Source organism: Cupressus sempervirens, chromosome 8 (assembly GCF_028749045.1).
Source record: "Cupressus sempervirens isolate cs-2001-9-10 chromosome 8, ASM2874904v1, whole genome shotgun sequence".
Taxonomy (NCBI): Eukaryota; Viridiplantae; Streptophyta; class Pinopsida; order Cupressales; family Cupressaceae; genus Cupressus; species Cupressus sempervirens.
The window spans coordinates 45014446-45037895 of NC_143125.1; the positions used below are offsets into that span (position 1 = coordinate 45014446).

The 23450-nt window shown below is 34.2% G+C and overlaps 1 pseudogene; it reads left to right on the plus strand.

The window, feature by feature from the left end:
* The window catches only part of LOC149541521 (uncharacterized), a 38576-nt pseudogene extending 19276 nt beyond the window's left edge, over positions 1-19300 (plus strand).
* The last annotated feature ends 4150 nt before the right edge of the window (positions 19301-23450 follow it).

Genomic DNA, 23450 nt, shown 5'->3' on the forward strand with positions numbered 1-23450 from the left:
AAGATGAGCCCACTTCCCAAACATACACTTCTAATTACAAGAAGAGCTCACTACCAAAAAAGTAATTAGACTTCTATAATATAAGTATTGTACCTTCTTCCTTGATTGTTCTCTGATCTTCACCTTGATCTCAAATCAAACAAGAGCTTATACAAAACCTCACATATATCACTTTCACAGTAAGTTCACACATCACAATGTTCGTACAACATACATCCTTCATCAAAAAATGTCCTTTTCACAAATACTAGGGTGTGTGCACCAAGTTGTGGTGCCAAAAACATGACACCCCTTTTTTTTAGTTTTTTAAAGTGCATATGCGCTATAGCGGTATGCACTTTAAAAAACTAAAAAAAATTATAAATGGGCTGCAAACCTACAGCTCATTTCATTTCTATTTCATTTTGTAATATTTTCTCCTCACAGCACATATGCGAGTTGAAGGAATTGAAGAATTTCACCACCCACGTCTGCAAAATGCCTCCTCGTCACTGAAGTTCAAGATCAAGATCATGTTGTATGTTTTCTACTCTTGTTTTTTGCATTGTTTTATATGTTTTTGCATTATTTTGTAGGTTTTTTTAAATTTTTCTTTAAATTTTTTTATTTATTTAGATTGCAATTGGTTTCTTATAAGGAAATGTGGATAATGAATTGCCAAATCCCCAACAAGATCAAAACCAAAACCCTCCACAAAATTTGAACTAAAACCCTCGACAAGATGAGAATCAAAACCCTCCACAACAAGAGCAAGAAATTCCACAACCTACACCGATTGGAAGACCCCCTCTTGGCACACAAAACAACATAATAAATGAAATAGAAAGAAGGAAAAATGAATTAGAAGCACTCATTGGTAGGTTGAGAGCTTATGGACAAACTAATCCAATGAGAGCGCAATTAGCATACTTCCTCGATTCCATTACGACCCATGTAGCTTTTGTTAGTAGTCAGTTGCATGTTTGGCATGTTAAGAGGGATGAACAAAGAAGATATTCAAGATGGAAAATAAAATAGCAAAAGGTACCATTTGTGCATTGCTTAAAATGCCTACTGAACAAAATATTGTTAGAGAGATAACTAAAAGGTTCCCTATGCATTGGTGCATACATGATGGTATTAGAAATAATTTTTGGGATAGATGGTGGATGGTCTTTGATACCCCTCCTTGCAATAATCATGAGGTTCTAATGTATTTCTTAAAGAAATTGTATTATGAATTTGTCCTTGGGGAGATCCCCAATTATTTTGATATATTAGAATCTCAAGGTAGAGGTGGGGGGTCATCATTCGAGAGGCTGGGGGCATGTTGTGACCCTAATGTAGTTAGGGCACCTTTTGTCAAGCCACAAGTTGAGCATGTGATTATTCCTTCAGTTGTGAAGGAACATGTAGAGGCCAGCACTCTAGGGACTATTAATGCTTTGACACAAACCCTCATTCATTGCACGAGTACATTAGTTGAGGAGGAGCCTTCTATGCATCATAGTTACATGTGTACATCATGTGGATCCTTATGCACATTTGGTAGTCATGTTGGAGATAATATGGATAATGGGCTAGTCACTGACCAATTTCTAAATGAGACATTTGGCATTGACACACAAGTAAATTACAATTATAATAAACTAATTTTATTACATTTCATATGCATAGTGAATGACTAATTAATTAGCATGTATTGGCATTATTCAAAATTCAAGATCAAAGTGTTGGAGGCCCTAGTAGAGACCCCCCGGCCCCATTTTTCATCTCGTCAACGAGTCTAGAGGTATGTATTGATTTAATCATTTAAATTGATACATATATTTATTAAGTAATCATATGAAGGATTGACAAAAAAAATTTATGCATGTACATCAGTTCTCTACTACACCATCGATATTCACTAGGGACTCCAAACCTAGGTGTAATATGAGCTTCATAGAGGTACATTTGTTTCATGTTAATTTAATTCATTTGATTATATTCATTTCATGTTTCATGTTACATCTAACTTGTATTGTATGACATGTAGCTCTTGACATCTGAGACTCCTCCTCATCTTCGGCAGTCCATCAATCATGGAGTTGGTACAGAGGTGGCTAGTTCAAAGCCATTGACTGAGATATGAAAGAATTTTCGTGGTTTTAGTCATTGTTTATAATAGTTAGTATCAAAATTTCTAATGTTATTTATAAGTGATTATATTGATTGAATTGTTGTAGGGCCTTATTACACCTGATCATCTACGAGCCTTTGAGATGGATGTACAGAGTGACTACTTGATGGTGGTAAGAAAATAATTAATTTTGTGTGTACATATATTTGATTTCAATGTATAATAATTATTGATTCATATCTACTTTGTTTTTATCAACTCGAGTTAGAGAAGACCCTAAACAAGAGGATGAGTGGGCATGTGAGGAAGACCCCATCATCCCCATCATCTCCCTTTGCATGATGACCGAAGACCTCTAGGGATTTGTTTCCTTCCCCTCATGGGAAGGAGAAAATATAGTTGATAGACACACATGTATAGGCATTGATGGATATCTATGTTGGATTTCATGTCAGTGGACGTATTCGATATATATTTTATGTATATATGACATTTTATATTTGACGTATGACATATAGTTAATGCATGACATTATTGGTTAATATATGATATGTTTTTTCATGTATGACATTATTGGTTATCATAATATATTATGTGTTTGTTAATGTATGACATGATTGGTTATCATTTTATATCATATGTTTGTTCATGTATGACATTATTGGTTAGCATAATATATTATATGTTCATTTATGTATGACATTATTGGTTATCATAATATATTATATACATTATTCATTATAATGATATATTATCAAGGTTGCATGGGTACTTGTACCCACACTCCTAGTACTCATACCATGTACCCAAGTACCAGATACATGTATCCTAAGTACTGGGTACTCGGTGGAGAACATCATAGCTAAGGACCTTGATTGAGATTTCTGATTTTTTTTTTTCGGTTTTTTGTTTGTGTATCAGCTTGTTGTTTATCACACTTAATTCAATACCTAATTAGTTTGAAACTTTGATAGAATATTGATTAACAATCAACTTTATCACTATTCAAGCATCAGTTTATCGTTTCCAATATGTCATGATCATATGATTTATGATCTTGTTCATGTTTAAAGTTTTCCTTCTCTACTATTTGTTTACCAAGCTTAATTCAATATCTAATTAGTTTGAAACTTTGATACAATATTGATCAACAATAAACTTTATCATTGTTAAAGCCAAAAATTTATCATTTGCAATATGTCATTGTCATATGATTTATGATCCTCTTGTTCATGTTTCAAGTCTGCCTTCTATGTCATGCATCTAAACATTTATCATAAATTATTATTACAAACATATAAAAAATTTGAAATTGAAAATAATACATTACATTGCAAACTTTATCATTGTTCTTGATTTGAAAAATCATTGTCATGACTCATAAATTTAGGTTTTCTATAAATATAAAAGTATAATTAAAAATAAAGTTTGGCATACCCAAGTACCTCCATCCCCTATTATAAAAAATAGCTATACCCGTACCCATACCTATACCCTAAGTACCCCAAGTACCCCCGTCCCTATACCCAGAGCTAATAGAATAGACAATTCAATCCCACTATGAAAGGTGAGAGAGATTTGGCAGTTGGCAACATTATATTGGCCAATACTAAAAGTTTCAGCATCACCCAAGATGGAATCACAAAATCAAAATGGAGTAAGATCTCCAAAAAGCAAGAGAGGTTATTGTAGGCCTCCACAACATAGTCCTATAGCACCTATAATTGCATCAATACCTTGCACAAACTTTGAAATATGCCCCATCAAAGATTGCTACCTTGTGGCATTTAGTGACTCTTAGGGACATTTCAGTTCGGCATGCCTGAGAATGTTCAAGCACTCAATAGGATGAGAAAAACTTGGAGCTAGGGTTTACCTAGCTACCTATAGCTAATAGAATAGACAGTTCAATCCCATGATGAACGGTGAGGGAGATTTGGTAGTTGGCAACTTTGTACTGGCCAACACTACGAGTTTCAGCATCACCCAAGATGGCATCCAAAATTAAAATGGAGTAAGATCTCCAAAAAGTAAGAGAGCTTATTGTGGGTCTTTGCAACATAGTCCTATAGCACTTGGAATCACATCCATACCTCGCACGAGCTTCAAGATATGCCCCATCAAAGATCGTTGCTCTATGGCATTTAGCGACTCTTAGGGATGTTTCAGTTTAGTGTGTCAGAGAATGTTCAAGAGCTCAACAAGATGGGACAAGCTTCAGGCTAGGGTTTACCTAGCCACCCAGAGCTAATGGAATAGAAAATTTGATCTTGCGATGAACAGTGAGGGAGATTTGGTAGTTGGCAACTTTGTACTGGCTAACACTATGAGTTTTAGCATCACCCGAGATGGCGTCGCAAAATCAAAGCAGAGTAAGATCTCCAAAAAGTTAGAGAGGTTATTGTAGGTCTCCACACAACTATCATATAGCACCTACAATCACATTAATACCTCACACGAGCTTTGAGATATGCCCTAGCAAAGATTGCTACCCTATGGCATTTAGTGACTCTTATAGACATTTCGGTTCAGCATGCTCGAGAATGTTTGAGTGCTCAATGGGATGAAATGAGCTTGGAGCTAGGGGTTACTCAGCCATCTAGAGCTAACAGAATAGATAGTTTGATCACATGACAAATGATGAGGGAGATTTGGCAGTTGGCAACTTTGTACTGGCCAACACTATGAGTTTCAACATCACCCAAGATGGTGTCACAAAATCAAAATAGAGTAAGATCTCCAAAATATGAGAGAGGTTATTGTAGATATCAGCAACATGGTCCTATAGAACCTAGAATCACATCCATACCTTACATGATCTCTGAGATATGCCCTGTCAAAGATCGCTACCCTATGGCATTTAGTGACTCTTAGGGACATTTTGGTTCAGCGTGCCCAAGAATGTTTGAGTGCTCAATAGGATGTGATGAGCTTGATGCTAGGATTTACCCAGCCACCTAGAGCTAGTGGAATAGATAGTTCAATCCCATGATGAACGGTGAGGGAGATTTGGCAGTTGGCAACTTTGTACTGGCCAATACTACAAGTTTCAACATCACCCGAGATGGTGTCGCAAAATCAAAATGGAGTAAGATCTCCAAAAAGTGAGAAAGGTTATTGTAGGTCTCTACAACATGGTCTTATAGCTTCTAGAATACGAGCTCTGAGCTATACCCCATAAAAAATTGTTGCCCTATGGCATTTAGTGACTCTTAGGGACATTTCAATTTGGCATGCTCGAGAACATTCAAGTGCTCAACAGGATAGGATGAGCTTGGGGCTAGGGTTTACTTGGACACTTAGAGCTAAAAAACTAGATAGTTTGATCTTGCAATGAATGGTGAGGGAGATTTTGCAGTTAGCAACTTTGTACTAGCCAACATTACAGGTTTCAGCATCACCCGAGATGACATCGCAAAATCAAAATAGAGTAAGATCTCCAAAAAGTGAGAGAGGTTATTGTATGCCTTTGCAACATGGTCTTATAACACCTAGAATCACATCCATACATTGCACGAGCTTTGAGATATGCCTCGTCAAAGATCACTACCCTATGGCATTTAGTGACTCCTAGGGACATTTAAGTTCAGTCTGCCTGAGAATGTTTGAGCCCTAAATGAGATGGGATGAGCTTGGGGCTACGGTTTACTCAACCATCCATAGCTAATAGAATAAATAGTTTGATCCCATGAAAAATGGTGAGGAAGATTTAGCAGTTGGCAACTTTGTACTGCCCAACACTACGAGTTTCAACATCACTCGAGATGGCATCACAAAATCAAAATAGAGTACGATCTCCAAAAATTGAGAGAGGTTATTGTAGGTCTCTACAACATAGTCCTATAGCATTTAGAATATCCTCCATACCTCACACGAGCTCTGAGATATACCCTATCAAAGATCACTGCCCTATGGCATTTAGTGACTCTTAGAGACATTTTGGTTTGGCGTGCCCGAGAATGTTTGAGTGCTCAAAGGGATGAGACAAGCTTCGGGCTAGGGTTTACTTAGCCAAACAGAACTAACAAAATAGATAGTTCGATCCCACAATGAATGGTGAGGGAGATTTGGTAGTTGGAAACTTTGTACTAGCCAACACTACAAGTTTCAGCATCACCCAAGATGGCATTGCAAAATCAAAATGGAGTAAGATTTATAAAAAGTCAGATATTATTATAGGTCTCTATAACATGATCCTATAGCACCTAGAATCACATCCATACCTTGCATGAGCTCTGAGATATGTCCTGTCAAAGATCGTTGTCCTATGGCATTTAGTGGCTCTTAGGGACGTTTCAATTTAGTGTGCTCGAGAATGTTGGAGCACTCAACAGGATAGGATGAGCTTGGGGCTAGGGTTTACTCAGCCACCCAGAGCTAATGGAATAGATAGTTTGATCCCATGACGAACGATGAGGGAGATATGAGCAAGATATGTATGCCTTAGCCACTTTGTGCAAGATATGAGCAAAAGTTGCTAATTAGGCCAAATTGGGTCTTTTTGAATTTTTGGTCAAGATAGCCTAGGATTAGGTGTTTTTAGTTGTTCTTTAATAGTTTGGAACCTTTTCCAAGTCCTCAAAGTGAAATCTACTAAACTTTACATTAGTTGCACTTTTTGTCCAAAATTGCAAAAGTTGTAAAAGTTGCTTAAAAATGCAAATCTGATTGGAAATATTATAACCTTCAAAAAATTGTTTCCCATGCTCATATACCCAAGCATGGATAGTTACAACTTTCCAAACTTCCATTTGCAAAAATTGCTCAAGCAATTTTTTGAGCAACATTGCAACTTTTGAGCAGTTTTTGCTCTTTACATATTTAGGTCAAATGGGTCCATCTAGGACTACTCTAGGACCATAGTTAAGATTCCTAGGACCTATTAGGTAACCAAATACCTTATTTTCTCATGAAAATTGAAAGATATTGAATAAACAATTGGATACCAGCTACATCTATTAAATATACAAAAAAGATATACAAAACCTGCTTAATAGAGAGATTAATCTGAGAGAAAAGGGCATTTCATAAGAAAATTGTTATCTTAGTGTCATCCAAGGTATGGAAATTACTTAGGATGAAGGGTTGTTAAGGTGCAAGTGTGGGGTTTTGGGCCTTGATTGGGCTTTCAAACTTTGTTTAGGTGTCCTTGTAGGTTGTACTCTCCCAACCTTCATTGTTAGTACCTTTCCACTTACATCAATGATTCAAGGTGGCCCTGTACCACTCTTTCTCTCTCTCCCTCTCTCCATATTCAATCTAATGAACCAACTAGATCTGCTCTACATTTTAATGTCTCAATTATTGCCTTGTGGTCTGAATTGCGAACTTTCCAAAGAGTCTTATTATGTAGTTTTCCACCATACTTTATCAAGTGGAAATTTGATGTGACAAAAAGGTTTGAATAATGAAGAATCTTCCTCTCTATTTGTAATCCTCAAATAACCACAAGTTAGAGTTTTTCATAGAATATCGTGTAAGCCATGTGTTGGTTACAACCACTGCACGAATATGGTACTCTAAACCTTCACCATCTATAACCAAGTGATCCAATTTTTGTTTAGCTTGGACACAATGACACAAATAATAATTTTTCCCTTCTTCATTGTCTTTAGATGCAATAACAACAAAAACATGGCTTACAGTGATACATGTACAAAATGTGGTCATTAATTCAAAAAATACTTAGGTAAAAGTTATAAAGTTACATATTGAAATTACAAAGATATATAAATATATATTACCAGGTTGCACTAGATTAAAGAAGTGGTCAAATTCAATAGAGGAATCCATCTCTACCATTTCCAATGCTTGTGGGGGACAATAGGTGTCAATTGGGTCCAAAACCCATATAACCCATTTGTCCACCCATTTAGTCGACTCACAGTCATCTCAATTTTCCTCTGCACATGATGGACAATAGAATGGCATTTTTCATGTGTGGATACTCCATGAACCTGCATCAGAGCTTCTAAAAGAGTGCAACTCACTTGATCATGTTAGTATGCAATAATCCTCATATGGTGCAATGTTAGTATTATCTATCAACCAAAAAAAATTTCAAACCATAGACTTACCTTCCTTACCTGGACCATTATAGCATTACACCACTAGATGATGGATTTTGCATCTGTCAATATTGCTCCATCTCTGTACTTTAGTTCTTCATGACTGTTAGTACCCAAGGTGGTCACAATTTTAAAACTTCAAGTGCAGAGTTTGAATCACTTCGAACTGAAGTTCGAAGTAGTTTGAAGCAATTCAATGGTTCAGGTAGCCCATCCTGCAGGTTCAATACAAGCGAAGTTCAGATTCTGGATTTGAAATGCAGATTCAGAGATAGGTTTCAGATTCAATGTCTTCAAGATCGATGATCCGATGCAAAGGTGTAAGGACCATTTAATCCAGGTTCAGACGACTTCACAAGAAGCATCACAGGTTCAAAATTCAGTTTAGGTGTTTGGTGATATCATTGTCAGAGTGTAAATGTGGAGGCAAAGGCCCTTGTGATGATCATAATGGTTCTAAAACAAGTTTTCAGTATTAAGGTTATTATGAATGAGGTATTTTGGATTGAACAGGTTTGTGAAATATACAACATCATAAAGATAACATACTTCATTGCATAAGAAAATGCTTATTGATAATAGGGACGACTCTAGCCCATGACTCCACTTATCTAAAAATTGTCCATGTGGGTTTAGTAGATGTTATTAAGTTGATTGTGGTTGATAATGATTGGACACAGATACAGATATAATGCAAAATCATGTGACCCATCTGACAAATGTTCAACACCCGATCGCATGCGCTAAACCATGGTGTAGGTGATTCAAAAATTATCATGATGATCATGGTAGGAAATGTCTTGAAGTAGCCTAATGGAATGCTAGTGTGCATATAGTTAGCTTGGTGAAGAAACCTGACTTTTCTCTCAATTAGAAAAACTCGATGATCATTGGATTCAATTTTGGATTCACAAAAGATGTTTTCATTTGCTTCATAATATGCACTCCACGAAGGTCAATTTTTGTGAGACTCAAAGTATTGGAGGCAATTGACACACTGCCTACAATGAGAAATGAAAGAGCCCAATGTTCTTCCTTACAAACTTGGCCAAAATTCTCTAAATTCAGTCTCTAAAAGCATCAATAATGCATAAGAATCATTTGATAGAATGCAGATGGTCAGTTAATTTTCAAATCAAGTGTCTTTACATATTGGGAGCCGCAGTTTCACAAGATTTTCATAAGATCTTCATACTGTGTGAGGGATATATATTGAGTGGAGTTATATTGCAAATATATTCACAGAGCTCATGGATACCTACAAAAGCTTGTAATCATCCCAAAGAATGGGTAGATGCACAGGTGAATAGCTAGATCATAGATCCTCAGCAGCTATAATTTGTTGTGTCAATTCTACCAATGGTCTCGTCAAAACATCCAAAGGCGAACAAGAAAGAGGAAAGTGTGAGCCGGCTTGAGCCACCTTTAATGTGCAGATTGTTTGACAGTGTGCCCCAAAAGGAGAAAACACCGCCAGTGGGAAATGGCATAGATTAGATGAAGAGACAACGCATTATGATATCTGCAGGTCAAAGCTAAGAACTTCGCAGTTGTGATAGGTGTTTGCATAGGAATTGCATATGCAATGAAGAGGTTACGTGGAGGTGAAAAGCATGTTCAAACTATCTTGGTGTGGCGGCTTCTGGTTCCAGAGAAAAAATTGTAGGAAGAACAGACAGGGTGCAAAATGTAATTAAATCTGGCCTTTTCTGTACTCTTCTTTGAGACATGCCCTGGGAGATGCAGATATTCCTCCCAGACCAAGACTGCTCATACTTGATCACCTTCAAGAGACCCGTAAGTGATGTCAAGAAGGAGACATTGATGGACCCGTAAGAATTGCATGCTGGCGAGGCAAATGATAGGCATACCCATACTTTCAGCGATGAAAATGTGAAGTTTTGGTATGTACAAATTGCTTAATGGTCTAAGATCTGGCATTAATAGTTACTGCAGTTTGCGAAGCAATCACTATTCCTACACAACTATGTGGATAGCCTTGAAACCATACAAATTGATGATATTCAAATCATCTCCAAGGTGGTGATTAGTAGGGTGATGTATTCCAGTCTTCGATCACTGTATGTTTTGATCATAAACAATCTAAAGGAAATGACATTGAATCGGCTTATTGGGCTCCTTTCATCTAAAGTTAAATATTATACTCTTTTCCTTCTTAGAGGATTGGATGAAAGGTATAATGAAAAGTGTCAAGAATTCCCTAAGGATTACTTTATGATCTTGTGTGATGTCATCACTTTAAAATGATCAAATATTATAAATTCGAACACACTATATGTGGAGAGGTTACTGAGTATAAGAAGAGATCTCGAAAAAATAAAAATGAAAAAGTCTGAAGGCTTTCAAGAATCAGTTACGAAAATTGAACAGTCACTGATATCAAGGAAAGATAAATAGGTTCCAACAAAGGTAAAAGGGGTTCCACTTTCACTTCTGAAAGCTACAGACTATGTGTTATTAGCAAAAGGAAAGAAAAAGTATTTTCTCTCCGGGACTGCAGACTGGGTGCTACGGCCAAGAGGAAAGAATTTCCAGATTGTGTTTCTGGCATTAATCCATTTTCTTGTGCAGGTCATGATGAGCAGAGCCGGGGTTTTTTCTTCACTTCTTTTTGAACTATGTGTCAAGAGATTTGTATTTTGTTTTAAATGCAAAGAAAACCTCAAGATTTTATTAATGGTGATTGTAATAGCAATGCATTTTTATGCTTTTGGAGGAGGGAGACTTGAAAGTTAATTGTCTGCCAAAACTTTGAGTTTGAGCAATTACTTTCCACTAATTGTGATCTTTGTGTCACTTTAGTTTTCTTTGAAATATGCTGTTATATCTCCATATTTTCATTTTTGCACTTTCTCAAGATGATGGAGAATGTGTTTCTTGATTCCTTCTTTGTAGCATGTTAGGGTGAATGGACTTTGTGTCATTTACCATTTAATTTCTTGTATTTATTTAGTTTTTCCCACATCTACATTATTTTTACGGGTAGATGTTTGATACCCTTTTGTGCTTTCTGGAAAAAGCACTCACATTTCATTCATTGAATATCTTGTATGGGGAGCTGTACCCGATAAAAATTCAAAGGAAGTTTATCAACCCATGATAACCTCTCCAACTGTTGGTGTGGTTAATCCTGTCACTTGGGTATTCAGGGTCATGTTTGTATGTTTCTTTAAGGTAGGACAATTTGTTCACTAACAATGAGCTAAGGCTCTTTTGATATATGCGCCTACACCATCATGCTCTCCCTTTCCATGACTAGCCTCTATAAAATCCCATATATATTGAATTCTACACAACCTGTGCATCTTGCTAAACTAATAGAATATCCATGCATTCATGAATTGAGATTTGCAATTGTTTGACCAAATAATGTGTTGATGATATGGTATGCCCTTATTAGCCAAATCTCTATAAAATAGTTGAAAACAACCATATACAAACTTTTTAGAATGTGATAGATCATCGCTGATGTAAAAATGGTACTCCCTCAAAATCTTCCTATCATCCTCGGTATTTGTAGGTGAATGCATGAATGTTATGTGAACAAATATGGAAACCTATTGAGAAGTATAATACTTTTCTGTCACCTCATTTTGTGGTTTTAGTGTGTAGTTCTCTACATAGTCTACAACCAAAACAATGGTATCCAATGGAAATGTATCCTTGCACGACTTGAATTGCAAATCCAACCATCGAGCTCTATGTATATGCCTTGCATACTTGTAAATAATCTTTTCACGAAAAATCTTCATGAACTCATACACTAGAATCTTTTCAATGACCAAATCACATCTTTTACCCAATTCCCATCTTTTAGAGCATATGTCACTATCTTATATTTTTTGTAATCTACTATTTCATTTCCAATTGCATGTGTACTATCCATATGTTCACAAGTTGATAAAAGTTGCAAAGAACCACAAAATAAGCATGTACCATCCAAGCATGATGTCTCGTAATATTGTTGGCCCTCCCCTATTTCACATAAAATGTCAAATATGAATTCCCTTGAAGATCTTGGTGGCTCATTCATGTCACAATCATGCAAAACAAACTTAGAATGCAAAAACACACATATACGCCTAAAAACATCAAAATGGTTAGAAAATTCAATATGTATCCTACAATAACAAGTTGTGTGTGTGTGATTTATCTTCACATAAAAAAGGTTTACCTATCTCAAAAAATCTTTGACTTATTCGAATTTGAGGATACATACCAATAAATTTTGAAAAAAATTGTGTCTAAGTTGAGTCCAAAAAATCTTTTGCATATGGGTCACGATTTTGGCTACCAATCCTTAACATCTCTTTGATTAGGGGAAACATGTGTGTTATTTTTCCAAAAATCTTCAATCAATGATTTCAAGGCTTCACTAATTTCTTTATCCTTTCATGGTAGTCTACTGCTAAATGTCCATAGCTCATTTTTTGTTGGATCTTCCAATCTCTCACGCCTTAGCATGGCTCTCCTTAGAGTACCTCTACCAATTTTTAATGTTTTTCTTGTCTTTCTCATGATTCAATCTTTCTTCATTTGGATACTTACTATTTATAATGTAAGTACTCATCTTGTGATATTACTATCTTTGGTGTGTGATTTAGAGCCCACTTTGTCATAAGCACTCATTAGATTCTTTACAATGCTTTTTTCATTTGAATCATCCATCATTCTTAGCCCAAGAATCTTCATGATATGCCTAAATTTGAAATTCCTCATCATTTTAACAAATAATTGGCATTGATCTATAATATTTAATTCTTCAAAGAATAATCTCCACATACGATTAACTTTTCTTTGACTAGTACGCTTGCTAAGCTAAATTTCAACCAATTCCTAGTGGGAAACCTCAAAGAAATTAGTAAAAATTTTGACCAATTCTAGTCTATCCCATGACCAGGATGCCATAGTCATGACCAAAGAGTTGGTCAAAGTTTTAGCCAATTCTTGGCGAAAATCCTTCAAGGATTGGTTGTAATTTTGAGCAATCTGATTTGTTAATAAAAAAAGTTACAATGGGTTACATTGGATATTGATTACCATCATAATATGTATGATTTGCATCAGTGAGTGAATCCAAAATAAGTTATTGATGCATGGTGATTCTCTATAGGATAGGAACCTGTCCTATAGAGGGAGGGACAACCACGATAGCCACATCCTCCTAATCATTAATATTGAATGAATATATGTTGATCGTAAATGAGACAAACTCAAATTTTAGATCAAAGTTTTAGAAAACATTAGTTTCATCAAAGGCAGCTCTACAACAGGGATTTGCTTTTTTGGAGCCTATTTTTCATGAAGAAGAATTGAGATGTTCTATAAATTTTATATTAGGATTAGGTGTGATGGTTGTGTCAATTCATTTTACTTTAGTTTTTACCAAATATATATAATGAAGTTTAGTGGTTGTATGTAGAATTTGGGAACAGTTGTCTTTTGATAAAAGGGGGGTGTCATTTTTCTTTTAATTACAAAATTCAATACTTTATCAAATCCTTTCACACTCCTTCCCAAGGTCTCTAGTTGGGATTTGGGTAATCTAAAACTATGTTTTTAGTGTTATTATTACATATATGGGTTTATAGGATCCTATCAATTGCCCCTGATTTTGTGTTTCTACATTTTACATGCATGTAAGACAGGTGGAGAAACATGTGTTTAGTATAGAGTAGGTTTTGACTATATTCTTTGATGGGGCTAAAGCTCAAATAGGTAATGGAGCTGGACCAATTTTTTGTAGTCTCTCTCTACATGCAGAGGAACAACTACTTTTGCATCTAGCAACAACTCACTCAGATCTCATGTTGATCTCCCCTTAACTTGACTTTTCACCATTTACAGCCCATAGCTATGACTCATTTATCTTAGCAACAAGTTATCACAGGAGATACCTATTAGTTTGGAGGGATGTTAGAATTTGGAGCTCCTTGACTTAGCTCATAATAATCTAAAGGGGATGATACCTCCTAAAGTCATTGTAGCCTTGGAAACTTGCAACTCTACCTCAATATTTCCTAGAATTCCTACAAGGGTCATTGCCATAGGAGGTCAGTAAAATTATAATGTATCGAGGTATTGATAAATCAAATGTGTTTCTTTCTATATTAATGCATACTTATGTAACAAGATCATAGAGAGGGAGAGTTACATAGCTACAAAGTATTTGAACTACAACTCTAATGAAAAACAAATGCATTTTGAGTTAGCAATGTTGTGGATATGGATATAAATGTAATATTGAAAGGAAAGTCTTTATAAAGAGTGAATAGAATTTTGTAATATTTTGTGTGTTTCATGATCATGTTTGGTCATTTATTCTAATGCCAAACATTTCAAATTTTTCATATTAGGGCACTACCAAACCATCATATTGACTATTTGGGGAAATTCAACACATCAAGTAAACTTACCTACAAGTTATTCTCATTACAGTGTCCATTGTTTGATCATGGAAGTAGGATTTTAGACCATATTCATACTACATCAATCATAACAAATAAATTTAAGTTTGTTGATCAGCTAGGAAAATTTATACAAATCCAAGCTTTAAAATCAACTGAAAGTAGATATATGAGGATAGATAGATAAGGATTTGTATTGCTTAGACATGCCCAAAAGAAGAAAGCAAACTGAAATGCACTTTGCAAAATGAATATTCAATGATTTGAATTTTTCAAGATGTGAAAGATAGAATAAATGAATCTTAAGAAGAAAAAAGAAGCTTGTCTAACCTAAAATAGGGTAAAATGAATGAGATAGAGAATCATCTTGGGTTGACCAAACCAAAATAATCTATCATGGGGCTGTAGCAATGGAGATCCTTGCACAATAGGATTTATATCTTGAATATCTAATGTCATTCTAATTATTATTGTTGGAATGCTCAAATGGGAAGAGCACTTTTGAGAAGGTGGGGGGGAGGGGTGGTGGTGAATCAGAAGTAACTAGTTTTTATCCTTTTTGACCCTCATTAACACATAACTAAAAGTAAAGTACATGCATGTCAACATATAAGCAAACATGAAATCAAAGCATGCGTCAACACATAAGACAAGAGATTTGGTAACCCAGAAACCCTCCAAGAATAAGAAGGTAAAACTGGGGTGGGGATGACACCCACAAAAATTACTACAACAATATGTTCAACCACTTTTGATGGTCTGCCTTGTTAAAGGCTTTACACTATGTGAATAGTGACCTGGTTAGAGGATTTATAAACACTTTACATGAAGTGTTGCCCTATTAAAGGATTTACAATAGGTTGTTAAACCCACCTAATACATAGAATTTTCATCACCTTCTCCAAAGGTTTTCCTTAAGTTAACCTATCAACATAGGATTTCAGCATCTAATACAATGATGAGAAAGTATTAGAAAATCTGACCTGATAGAGTGCAATCTTCAATTGCTGAGTTCAAGTACTAGATCTACTCTTCCTATTCTAATCCTTGCTTGATCTGATCTTTGTACGTGTCCCCTGTCCAGTTCTGATCAACTAGATATGAAACTATTGCTCTGTTCCTCTAAGTCTTTCCTTCTTCACACTGAATTTTTTCTATAATCTTCACATACACTGTTCTAATCCTCATATGCAATGGGTTTTCAACCTCCTTTTAAAGATTGTGAAGACTTAGGGATAGGTATGGATCTATGATCCACATTGAATCTCAAATTCTTGCTCATACCTTTCATTTTTCTTATTGGTTGCATGTCTTCTCCATTTTTTTGATTGGCTACATGTAGATCACATAGGAAATGTAAATGATTCATCCTTATCCTTTTTCTCCTTCAAAATCTCTCTAAGTTGGCTCCAAAAAATGGTTTACATCTTAATTTTTTGAAGGCACAAACTATAATGCTAATTCTATGTTACTTGGCACATATTATATTACTGATGCTCTGCACATGAATGTTCTTGTATTCCTCGGAACGTGTTACATTTCTAGATTGCTTGGCACATGAATATTCTTGAATCACTCGGCACATACTATGCTCTATCTTACTCAACATCTGTTACTTTCTTGGCATCTATTAAGATTCTGACTCGATAGCTACTATAACTCACTTGGCATACATAGTGTGCTCGACATATATGATGGAATTGGTTAAGTGTGTTGACACTCAAATGTCAAGACCATTCTAAGACCAAAAATCTCCCTCTTTTACATGAGTGTCAAAAACACTTAACTATGCAACTAAGATTATGACTCAATAGCTACTATAACTCACTTGGCATGCATAGTGTACTTGGCATATATGGTGGAATTGGTGAAGTGTGTTGACACTCGAATATCAAGACCATTCTAAGACCAACAATTATAACTTGTAGCATTATTCCCACTATCAAAATAATTTGCAAAAAAAGAAATTTTAGTCTTTCTAAAATACTATTTAGAAATTAAATACTTGATACTTTTACATTGCATGGTGTTAAAAATGGATGTAATATCTTTTATAATGAGGCATTCTTAAATAATTTTAATGTTCTTGTGAGATAACAAGATAATGCTATGTATATCTTGACTTAATATTGTCAAGTCAGTTATTTTGTATGGCTAAAGATCTCAAAACTCTTCTATGTCATTGACTATATGGTCCATAAATGGAGATTTCCATTGGCATTCCTCTCACTAATGAAAAACATGATACTTTACTCTCCAATACACACATTCATAAAGTACTATCTATCATGGCCCCTAGCATGACACCTAGCTCAACTTCTAGATTTCTGAATTTTCAAATAACCCACACTTGATATTCACAAAGTCCCACAATGCTCCAAGCATGGAGGCAAAGAATGGAAGGCCAATTTTGAATGCAACACTGAGAATAAATTAGTCATGGCATCTAATTTGCCTCTAAGGAGTGGAATTATAGTATCCCTCATATCACTAGCTTTCTATAAATGTTTCCTCAACATGTAATTCAAATCAAGAGATCAACTTGAACTTTTGCCATTGGCAATCCTTGAGAAGGTGCATGCTAATTGTTACCAATAGCAGTCATCCAATATATCCATGTCAAATTGATTTTGTCTACTATATCACTTAAAAGGTTTGATCCTTAAAGAAAAACCTTCTTAAATTTAGTGATATATAGGGAGCAAAGGAAAATTCATAACCAATTGTTCATGGAAAGGGCCTCCAATATGTTATCTGTGGCATAGGTCAGTTGGGATGTCTAGAATATTAGCCTAGGCCATACCATCTGTATTCAATTTTAAAAAGTGGTCGAAGAAAAGAAATCTATCCTTCCTAGGTCAGTGATATACATTGCATGTTTCATTATCAAGTACCTATTGGTTTGAGTTACTACATGACATTTGTATTCAATGGGTTACTACTAGAGTGCTTGAACTTTAACATTATCTTCTATTTCTGGGGATTTCTACTAACAAACCCTTTGGTAAATTTTTGAAGGTACAAGTTATCTTTATATAGTCCTTGAGAATCTTTACAATCTTTTTATTCCTTGTAGTTTATTTTAGAATGAGCACAAATTGAATTTAGTTGTAATATGATTCACTTAAAGAGATAAGCACATTCTTAAATTTCAAAACTGCAAGAAAATTCAAAATTGGTTGAAGAAACAAATTTTGTTTCATTGTTATTATTGCAATCTACATCTAATCCAAGTTGTAGGAACTTGAGTTGCTTTAGATAAATAAATAGGAGATACTTTACTCAATCCTTTTTGGAACCAAAAATCTAAACTCTACTAGATGTAGAAAATGAGACCTTCAGAGATTACTTATTCTCATTAGGTACAAAGGAATACAACATCATGCATTATGATTACTATCTAATGATCATTTTGAATAGCTTAATGGTGATTATTTCAGATGCTTATTGTTTAGTGCTATATCTAATAAATTAAATACATGACATAATAATAAAGATGATAGCATACACTAGATATAGGAGTAAAACATGTCTTTATTCTATCATGAAATTATTATAGAGAAGAACTAAGATGGTTGCTTAAGGAGTACAGTTCATCCCACTACACCATGCTACCTTCCTTGATGATACACAATATATTAAAAGACTTGGTCGTTGCCAAGAGGAACCTAACCTCCAATCAGCTAAAACTTATAACTATCTAGTAGTGACAAACAAATTAACACAAATAATTATTACATTGTTGGATAACCAATATTTTATAATATAACAATAAACAATGCATGCAGACTAGACTTATCTTTTGAATCTTAGTAGTGTATTTATGGTGTTTTCTAATGTACCTGAGATGAAACCTGTAGCTACAATAGTTTTAGGCAACCTTATAAGTACTATCACTATAATTTATTTTGAGCCTACAGATGCAATAATTTAAGCCTATCTACGATTGATATAACTCCCCTAATTTAAGTCTATCTTAATGGTTCCTCACACTATCCTCTTTGTTGACTAATATTGTTACCCAATGAAATCCATCTCTTCAAACCAAGGAGGTCTAAATTTTTTGTAAATCTATGTCATTGTTATTAATTTTATCCGATTAATTCCTATTTTTTCTTGGCAAAAATATTTGACTAGAATTAAGAAAGAAAAGCATATGTCAATGATGGTTCTATTATTAACAATAATCTTATTTTTCATTGTAGATTTGGTAGAGGAATCATTGGTTAACATTAACAAGTTTAGGCAAGACATGAAGCTTCCTATTCTGACCAAAAATGAAAATGCCACTTGTTTGGAAGAGTGATTAGATGATCAGTTCAAAGGCCAAGTATGTAGTAATTCTACAAGAGAAGATATTGTGCCTGGCATATAACCTCAATTTTCAAACTGTACATGGTTTTTGGAAAATTTCCACCTAAATATCTCTAATACCAAAGATGGAGTAATTATTCTAGATTGTGTTCTTGCTTTAGATCCGAAGATAGCATTTCAAAATTATACGCATTCACAATATCTTCATTATGTGAACGACTTAATTTGTGTCAGCTAGGGTTGCTTATGAAGATAATTGGTTTGTGTTGGTTCCAGCTACCAATACAACTGGTGGCAATTTCCAAATGTATAATAGAAGCATGATACATTATGTTAATAAGTTTCTATCCTTACTATCAATCTTGGGGGCTTTACTTCTAGCACCCTAAAACTCTAATTAGTTGATTTCATTTATTTAAAACCCATTTAGTTTGATATGGTCTAAACATCACATTCCATGTCTTAAGAACAATCTCAATGCCCAAATCCACTGCTCTCAAAGCCTACATTTTAGTTGCTTTAGGCATTGTGGTCTACTCCACTTGTACCAAATTTATTGGGATGACATCATTCACATAAAACTAACTCATATTCAGTTTCCAAAAAGATTTTCTATCAAATTATGTTGTCTAATTTTAACAGTCTAGAAGTTGAGTTTTATTTTCTTTCAATTTACTAATTTAATTGTCTCCTTGAGCATCAAAATTTTCAAATTCAATCTGAAATTCCTATTTTTAGTATGCCTTAGTTTTCACCTAAAAAATAATGAAATCTATGTTATAAGACATTAACAATCTTTATTGGTTTTACAGGTAAATTAGAAGACAAGAAAACCACCAAAATACAATTTAGAAAGTTGAGTATTTAATAATTGATTTTTAAATATTGAGTCTTACAAACTTATTTTTCATTGTATATGCATTTATCTTAGAAAATAAAATTTATCAAGGGAGATACCTATTAGTTTGGAGGGATGCCAAAAGTTAGAGCTCCTTGACTTAGCTCACAATAATCTAGAGGGGACGATACCTCCTGAAGTCATTGTTAGCCTTGGAAACCTACAACTCTACACCAATATTTCCTAGAATTCCCTACAAGGGTCATTTCCATGGGAGGTGAATAAAGTTGTAATGTCTCGATCCATTGATTAATCAAATGTGTTTCTTTCTATCTTAATGCATATCTATGTAACAAGAGCATAGAGAGGGAGAGTTACATAGCTACAAAGTATTTGAACTACAACCCTAATGAAAAACAAATGCATTTTGAGATAGCAATGTTGTGGATATGGATATAAATGCAATATTGAAAGAAAAATCTTTATAAAGAGTGACTAGAATTTTGTAATGTTGTGTGTGTTTCATGATCATGTTTGGTCATTTCTTCTAATACCAAACATTACAATATTTTCCATATTAGGGCACTACCAAACCATCGTATTGAATGTTTGGGGAAATTTAACACATCAAGTAAACTTACCCTTAAATTATTCTAAATACAATGTCCACCATCAATCATGGAAATAGGATTTTAGACCATATTCATATTCCATCGATCATAACAAATAAATGTAAGTTTTTTGATCAAATAGGAAAAATTATACAAATCCAAGCTTTAAAATCAATTGAAAGTAGATATACAAGGATATTTAGATAATTATTTATATTCCTTACCTATGCCCAAAAGAAGAGAGCTTGCTATAAAGCACTCTAGAAAATGAATATTCAATGATTACAATTTGTCAAGAAGTGAAAGATAGTAATACTAAAGTCTATAGCAATGAACCCAGGAACACTTAGACCCTACACAATAGAGTGAACATTTCACTACATATATGTAATATATAACATATTTTATGCCTAACAAACATTTCTAAGAAAAAAAGGCTATTTTAGACTGAAAAAAAACTATATATGTCCATAAAAGTATAAAACGAGTAACAAAGATACTCCAGAATCTTTATATGCATGTGATGGTAGATCATAGATCATGATTGTTGTAGGAGCAGTTGGAGCACCTAGATAGGCTAGTTTGGGTCTAGGGTTTATTTATTGCATTTTTAGCTTATAGTGATGCTAACCACATCACTAGATGAATAATAGGACCTATTAGGTCCTTGGGTGAGGATAGATAGGTTGTCAAGTTAAATTTTGCTCCTAAGTTACTATTATGGCTCTAAATTGCAAAATAGGGATTTGGTTGACCAAAATGGGTAGAAGGGTTGACCAAGAATCAAAAATATTTTTGAATGTCTCAATAAACCTATTCATTCCCCTTACCAATTTTGGTGATCCCATCTTATTAGAATTGCAAGATTTTACAAAAATTGCTAAAAACTTGCAAAGTTGCAATTTTGGCAATTTTGCAACTTTTATTTCTCAATGAGAAAATTTTATATGGAAGTTATTTAATATGTTTTGAATGACCTAAAAATTCTGGTAGCACCTATATAATTCCATTCTTGATCAGTTTCAAGTGTTCGAAGAGTTTTGGTCGTAGAGTGTACAGATTTGGCATTGAAATATAATTGCAGCCAGTTAGAAATAGAGCATCTTCACTATGTAAATGGATTGAATTGGATTTTTTATTGATTGGAATAGTTAGTTACATTTATTTCAGTTCTTCCTAGGTGTTAAAGTCATCAATTTTGAGTTTTTATTACTGTTGTACATTGATTTTTGGTTGTTTACTAGTTTTCTTGTTCATAACAGCCAGTTTTATAAAAATAGATTGAAACTCTCTTTCCCATAGTTGAAAATTCATGAAAATAAGGGGAAAGAGACTTAATTCAATGTACTATAACATACAAAAATTAGAGCTCTTGATTATGATGGAAAACAATTGTTTGTGCAAGCCTAGTTAAGAAATCTAGCCTTGACTTGTGGTTTTTTACTGGTAAATAGTAGCAAGAAGGGATTTGAGTGATTAGTTTGCTCAAACCAATGATGGAAAGTGTTATGAAATGGTCTAATATTTCTCATTTTGTAATTTTAATTTTTGGACTGACCTTGGAAATAAGTTGTGCTTGTTTTATTCCAAATTGGGCAAAATTACTTGGAAACCCTCATGAAATTGGGCCTAATTGATTTGGGTTGTGTGAAGGGTTTGAAATCTTGAAACCACTGAAATCCTTATTTTATTGGTAAATATTATCCATATCTCATTTGTTTTTATGATATTATTAAGATTTTTATTGTGAAAATGTTCAAAATTCTCTTTCATAACCCTCATTTTTTTTGGTATGATATCAACATTATTCATCTTGGTTGATTTTTCTTACAAGATCTCTTCATGGTGGTTAGTACTTGGGTTGGACCTATAAAATTACATCTTATAAATCTTTTCAAAGTATTCAAAAACCAAGGAACAGCTTGAAAAGCAAGATGACCCTATTCTAACCTTGTTTGAGGAGGAATAGCAACAACGATATGTAAGATTGGCCATAAAATTGGAAGAAATTTTGTGCAAGGTTTATGTGATGGTCCAAACATGTTTATGTGGTCCTAATGATGCATTTGGAAGCCTCAAAACCCTTAATGAACTGAGAGCTAGTGAATAACTCCATAGCGGGAAGCGTGCATATGAGCAACAAATTTTTGTGTTTTTCTTGATCCTACTAGTGTAGAAAGGTGAAAGAAAAGGATCTTGGATTGATCCTAAGTTTGTGAGCCAAGAATCACCATCAGGGTTATAGAAGTGATCTAGTAAGCACCTAGAAAGAACTAGGAAGTAAGGAAGCAAGCCTTGTTGTTACATCAATGATGCAAAATTTTGATACTTAAATTGTTCACACATTTAAATCCAAAAAGTTATTGATATATATTATCGAACCTCAAGGATCTTAGTATGTGTAGTGTAAGTGATGTTAATTTGATGAGGATATTTTTATAGTACTTAGTCTTTGTTAACTCATGTACTTTCTATAAGTTTTGTGCGTGACCACTTATTTTGAACTAGGTAATGCTTATAGCATGTGCATGGAGTGTGACATTTTGAATCAAGTTATAGAAACATTACATTATTTTCCCTAATAGTGACTTAGAACCATAAGTTTTGTCGCACTTTATATGTGATGAGTAGATTTTTATTATAGGTGGTGAATTCAATGCTATAATGAATCCTAGAGAAAAATAGTAAAGAATCACCAAACAATATCAATAACAATTGATTTCAATATACTGTCTTGGCCCATATCCTCCCTCATTCTAGTTCAAACCACTTTGTAGTTCATTTGAATATCATTGAGGAATCACTCCCAAAATAATGTCTTTTCAATTTTGAAAAAAATATGGGTGAGGAATGAAAACCTAATTAATACAATAGAACATTAGTTGAAATATGTAGAGGTATCAAGATCAAAATATATCATATCACTTGGTAACTAAGGCACTAAAGATGATCAAGAATAAATTGCTACTTTGGTAATAGTTTTGAAGAAAAAGAAAGAATAGATTAGGAAATTGAGGAGCCTAAAAGGGTTATTACTAATAAAGGAATGGACATGAAACTCTATCTCAAAGAAATAAACTATTAGTTGGT